Raw genomic sequence first — 6,987 nt, 5'->3', positions numbered from 1 at the left:
ACTTCCTCACTATTTGCACGTAAGTGAGACTCGATTCCTACATTTCTACCACACTGCTTCAAATCTACAGCATAATGGAAAACTGCATACAACCTGACCTCTAAACTGTAATGATCTGTTCGCTTCTCTGACAGGGTCCTCTTCCTCACCTCCTCTCCTTTCCTAGTAGAGTAGAAGGAGGGAGGGAGAAAGGAGGGGAGGGTAAGTTTAGACAGGAAGACTGTCTTCTCTTCCTCTTCGCCCTCCCCTACTCCCTTAATGCACAAGGTACATTATAGGAGAATTCGATGTTAGCAATCATCTTTTCTGTGCTGAAAACAGTAACTGACATAGAAGTGATGTTAAATTCTGCTGTGAACTAGCTTCGCCACCTTGGGCTTGTCATTGCACTTTCCAAAACTTTCATCCCCCATCTATAATACAGGAATAGCAGGGCTGACCTGACCCCCTAAGGGTCATAAAAGGGTCATACTAGATAATGCAGGAGAAAGCCTTTTGAACACTATAAAACTGTAGACTCTCATTAGGGGTGTTATGACTGGCTGACACAGGGCACCCACAGCCCGGCACTTCCGAGTGACTCACTGGCACCTTATTATAAGCCCGTCTCACGAAAAGGCCCTGTGGGTCACTGAGCTAATGTTAGCAAACCACTTAGAAGAGGAGAAGGCCTTTAAAACAGCTGGATTGCTTCTGGTTAGATGACCCACAAGGGTACAAAGAGCAAATATGAACTTTTCTCTTCCTTTTAATTTTCTTTTAAAAAGGGGACAACTCACTCCATCATTAGTGCACATCACAGTGTTTGAATTAGCCAAGCGAGTGCAGAAGAGATTTCTGGGGGCAGGGTTAGTAAAAATATTATTATTGTTCTTTTTAAAAATGGGCAAAGCAATGTGTGCTTATTAAAAAATGTAAATGGTATGAAGGTACAGAAAATAAAAGGGAAAACCCCATTTTCCCAAATACCACATCCTCCCCTTCCCAGAGGTAGCCACTATTAAGATTGATGTTTGGAGCTTTCTGTGAGGACTGTCCTGCAATTTTCTGTTTTCATTTAAGCATAAATGGTAGGTTTTTTTTAAGGGTGGAAATTTTTAAAGATGTTAAGAAGGAAATATTAATGTTCTACAAGGGGTCTGTTCATTCGAATGTGTCTCTTGAGCCAAAGCAGAGAGTTGGAACCTTCTCCTAGTATCTGAGAGAAAATCATGCCCTGTATACACCTTTGTTGTGTTTGTGCTTCCAAACTAGTATATGAGCTTCTCGAAGCAGTGTTCCCAGGCCCTAACACAATACCTGGCACAAATAAATGTTTGCCGAGTGAATAACCAAATGAGCACATCGACCATGACCCCGCAATTCCTGCAGAAATCATCCTGGCTAGGCCCCCGCTGGGCTGGATGGCATGTTGCTTTCCCAGCACTTTCACACATTAGGTCATTTTGTTCTCACAACACCCTCTAATGTATGTTGCCCTTTGTATTTCATTTTATCGTTATTTTATAGCTAGGGAAACAGTCCTAGTGAGGTCACAGAGCTGGGCCTACAACCCAAATATTTTGTGTTGCCCTCAATGCCAGTCTTGCTTGTGTACCAGGTCAAAGGCAAACAGAATCAGTTTAATTTCAACACAGCTGAAAGCTCCTTTTGAGGCAGGGAGGGTGAATTCCCTTTCAGCTGATGAGCTAGGAAGACTACTTTAGATCAGGCCCCTCATGGCTGGGCAGTAAACTTGATCAAGCCCTCTCATTTGCAAATCCATCTTCTGCCATCTGCTGGAGGAAAGCAGCATTTCTTCACTGCCATTCATCAGCCATTTCAACAGTTTCCATCTATTAAGAGCCATGCAATTTACATGACTAATTCCTTTTCCTCCTCCAAGCAACCCTATAAAGTCGGTTTAAGTCTTATCCCCATTTTCAGTTGAGGCAACTGAAATTAGGTAACTCCCCTTATGTGTACTAGTTCCCTAGGGTCACTGTACCAGATGATCACCCACTTGGCTTAACACAGTAGGAATTAATTCTCTCACAGTTCTGAAGGACACAAATCCAAAATCCAGGTGTTGGCTGGGCCATGTTCCTTCCAAAAGCCCTTGGAAAGAATTCTTCCTTGCCTCTTCTAGCTTCTGGTGGCTCCATGCGTTCCTGGGTTTGCGGCCACATCCCTCCAGTCTCTGCCTCCGCCCTCATATGGCCTCCTCTTCCTTCTCCCTCTGGGTCTCTCCTCTGTGCTTCTCTCTCTCTTTTAAGATTTTATTTATTTGAGAGAGAGCACAAGCAGGGGAGTGGCAGAGGGAGAGGGAGAAACAAACTCCCGGCTAAGCGGGAAGCCAGATGTGGGGCCCGGATCCCAGGACCCTGGGATCATGACCTGAGCCGAAGGCAGACGCTTAACCAACAGAGCCGCCCAGGTGCTCCTGAACTCATTTTTTAAATGTTTGTAGAACATGGACTTTGTGCTGTGAATCACTAACACCACTCGACCCCTACCGTCAAGGAGTCTACAAACTAGCAAGCAAGTGGGCACATAGCCGGAAGTGCCATACACCTGCGGATCCTCTGAGCTGCCACCTGAGGGAGGAAGCTGCACCTGAGAAAGCCCTCCTGGGAGAAAGGGGAGTGGAAATGGCATGACATAGGGTGCTCCAGATGTTTTACATACATTATTTCAAGCAGTCCTCACAATCCTATGAGGAAGGTGTAAGTCCATGGTCCATGACCCAAACTCCCTGGGGCCAATGTACTTTGGACTTCAGACATTCCTGGATTTTAGAGAAACAGTATGTTGCAAGCGTTTATTTATTTCTTTTGCTAAAATATATTTATCTAGGCCAATTGATAATACTATTCATCAACTTCGAAAATTATTTATTGGGCTCTACTCTAATGATATTTATTGAAATTTAGTATATTTTGTCATCAAATAGACTGCATTTTTAATACTTTAATACTTAAGTACTAAAAATTTTTTGGCTTTTTAAGTTTTTATTTTAATTCCAGTTGGTTAACGTACAATGTAATACTAGTTTCAGGTGTACAATATAGTGATTCAATAATTCCGTACAGCACCAGGGCTCATCACAACCAGTGCACCAAACATCTAATGTTATGTACCCAATGGTCTGAGACTATACCCTGTAACTAATACATTCATAATTCTGCAGCAAAACATGTATGTTCACATTAAATAAAATAAATACAGACTATAAAAAGGCTCAGGTGAGTCCAGGGAAGGGTTTTACCACCAAATTAATTAAGATCAATTAGATTTCACCGCCAAATGAGTTAAGAAAAGGATGCCTGTTTTTATTGCTCTTAGGTTTGGGGATGTTAGATAAGACACTGGGGGGCTATATTATTTGCCCTACTTTACAGACAAAGAAACTAAGTCTCAGAAAACTTGCCCAAGACACACAGTATGTGGTGTAGGTACAATTGGAACATTTGTCTCTCTGCTCACCCTTAGCATCATCAGTTTTGGCTTCAAGTAAGCTACCTGAGCCCTACCAAGCCCTGAGAAATATCATGATTTCTGAAATAATATTGATGGCTCCAGTCCACTCACTTGAACCAAAGCCTTAAGTCATATGAACATGGATAATTTTTCTGTCTACCCATGTTTGTGACATGCCATTTTTGAGACATCTGGTAGTATGAATAATTCTGTGGTTTCAGGCAGGGGGTGAAGTTCTAACTTGTGAACTTGGAAGGGGCTTTAATTAAAAAGTCATGCCGATGACAATACAGGCAGAGTTGCTTAGACAGCAAAACCAGACAACTCCTTTTTGTTGACCTACTTCAAACACATATGATTACTTAACTTTATAAGAATAAAATAAGGTCCCCAAGAGAGTAATAATTATTCTTAACAGCACCTTTAAAAAAGTGGCCCAACTAACAGAAAACACCCAGTGTAAGAATAATTTAAAATGCTGGCCTCCTTCATTGATAAAGCAAGGTCAGGTTTCCTGCCCTCTCACTCCCAACACACATGCACACACACACATCACACACACCCTACACATACCACACATGCATCATACCACACACACGCCCCATATACCACATTTACACACCCACACACATCTCCCTGTACCACACATGCATCACACATATCACACACGACACACACCCCCCCACACACACCCCACATGCATCACACACCACACACACACACCATAGAGCACACATATCCACACACACATATATACCACATACTCCCCTCACGGCACGTATATTCCATATACACGTGTACCACATACCACACACAGGCACATACACCCCACATGCCACACACAGACCCCCCACATCTCCACACACACATCATACACCACACACAGACACCACACAATGTGCATCCACAGGAATGAACCTTGGCTGGCGTTTACTCTTCCTTTCATCTCCACCAGGCAATGTGGTGCTGAACGCGACTGCACACGGCCAGCCCCTGGTTACGCTCAGCAGGCCAACAATTCAGTCTTTTCAGTTTAACTCCATGACTTACCACCACTTTTTGTGTCTCTGAGGAGAGAATTCACTCCAGGCCAACAAAGATGTCCATTTTCCTTCTACAGCTCAGTCTTGCAGCTTCTCCTCACAACTAGGTTTTCACCGTTGTTTTGTCTCTAGACACAACAGATGTCATGCTCAGAAAATTCCCTTAATAAATCAGTTTCACATTCCTCACACTTCAGCAATGAGGAATGAAATGACAACTTACCTGAAATAATCCAAATTTTCCATTCAAACCGCACCAATGACAATTATGATGATTGCTAACTTTACACATTGAGAGGTTACTATGCGCCAGGCAACCCTTAGCATGCTGTGTGATTTATCTTGGGGGAATAAAAGTGATCAAATATCAGCTTTCAGAGCTGCACTATACTGTATGCAGATCACAATAACAAATACTTACATAGTATTTTCATGTGTTAGGCACTGTTCTAAGTGTATTATAGGCAATCCCCTCATTCTAATTCACACAACAACCCTCTAAGGTAGATACCTATGTTATGTGATTTTACGGATGAGGAAACTAAGATCCAGAAAGGCTAAGTAACTTTTCAAGGTCACACAGCTAGGAAGTAAATAGCTAGGATTATAATTGTGACCCTTAGGCTCTGAAGTGCATATTCTTTCCCACTGCTGTGGAAATATTGTCTCTGTAGGAACGAGGTCTATGTCTCATTCATCCGTGCATCTAAGCTCCCAGCACCGTATCTTGCAGAAATAGATGCTTAACAGATGTTCAAGGAGGAAGGAAAAGAGAAATAAGAGAGGGAGAAAAGACAGCAGTTTCAGAGGCACGCCCTGGTGGAAATGAAGACCAGGGCCCATTGAGTCACCAGTTACATTTCTGAGAGAGAAGAGCTGATGGGCCTTTGCTGGGGTTTGCTTCTGTGAGCTGTCAGACCATCTGCTGTAACCCCACCAAGGGAGAACCCTTTGCAGCCTCACCAACGGCCGAAGGACAGACCTGTCAGCATCTGCTCGTGATTCCAACAGCAGGATTAAAAGGCCCTGCACTGATCAGGGGTGCAATCTGAGGGCACAGGAGCATAGTCATTCTGCTGGGTCTGTTCTCCAATTGTACAGCATTTTCTAATATTTGTACGGAAATATTCTGACTGAAAGATTGTGAAGACTACGCTGATGTGGTGCACAAGCCTGGCATGGAGAGAAGCTAAGGAAACAACTGGATCACTACTTCCTCGGGGCTCCGGAAAATGTCAGACTTCATTAGTGTAGGTATCACAGTTTCTCGCAGTTACTTGTTTACATCTAGCTCTCCCGCCAGCCCAGGTGTTCCTGAGGGGCAAAGACCTTGTTACTCATTCTTGGTGTGGCATAAGTGGTTAAACATGCGGCCTGGGGAGTCAGATTGCCTGAAATAACATTAAGTCTTCATCGCTGTGTGACATTTGGTAAGTGACTAAACCTCTCTGAGCCTCTCCCGTTTTTTTTTTTTTTGTTAAATAGGGAACAATGATAATATTTTCCATAAGGGAGCTTCACAGCCATTGAGCAAAGATCTCTGGCTGCTGCCTCAAGGACGAAGCTGTACTTGCAAAAAGGCTTCCCAGGGAGAAGAAAAAGGAATGACAACGAAGCAGGGCTCTGCAGGTACTGTTTCAGGAAAGCGTGATGAGTGAGAGTTTTATACAAATTGTTTAGCACAAATGCCTGGCTTTTGTAGCCTGTGACAAAGACTGCTGTTTTACCTAGTGCCTATGCTGCCCTTCTTCCCTAGTAATAATGGTACCGAAGTTTTTAGTGAGTTGTGTGTCTGGTTTTAGAAAGAAGTTTCTGGAGAACTGTAGAGAAGTGGTGGGGTGCACGTGGCAAGGGGCAGGTGTCCACTGAGAGAGGCCATTGTCAAAGTCATGATAAAAGAAATACTGAGCATTCTGATGGTGGTGGAGAGAAGTGGGGAGCATTAGGGGTGTTACTGGGCAGAGTCAGACAGATTTTATGAATGTCATGGTGACAGAAGGAGGCAGGTGGCAGGGCGGGGGAGAGGCTGGAGGACGCCCCAATGTTCAGCATGGTGACTAAGTAATGGTGACTTAGTAATTTATATTCACTGAAGTGGAGAATGAAGGAGGAGCACCAGGTTTGGGAGGCAGGGGATGACTGTAGTGAAGGACACGCAGGGGTGGGGGGACCAGGGGATGTCCCACCCAGATATCCAGCCAAGTTCTTTTTGTTCACTGCCTCTGTGGAATGGCGTTTCATCATCAATAGGAGTCCTGAAAAAGGGTTTTGCAAAGAGCACGTGAATGTTCTCTGCCTAGAAGATCAAAACAACCCGCAAAGACAGCAACTTTCACACACACGCAGCCCACTGCCAGCCCTCAGGCAGCTCTCCCTGCACTTCCGGTTTGCTTTCCAAGCCCGCAGCTCAGCCCGGCCTCACCCCACACCAGGCTCCCTGGGCAGGAGACAAAAGGTGCGTATCCACAGCACAGAATGACCATAT

This window comes from Ailuropoda melanoleuca, chromosome 2, assembly GCF_002007445.2.
Source record: "Ailuropoda melanoleuca isolate Jingjing chromosome 2, ASM200744v2, whole genome shotgun sequence".
Lineage (NCBI taxonomy): Eukaryota > Metazoa > Chordata > Mammalia > Carnivora > Ursidae > Ailuropoda > Ailuropoda melanoleuca.
The sequence above is the reverse complement of the archived record's forward strand: the minus strand, read 5'-3'. Positions refer to the sequence as shown.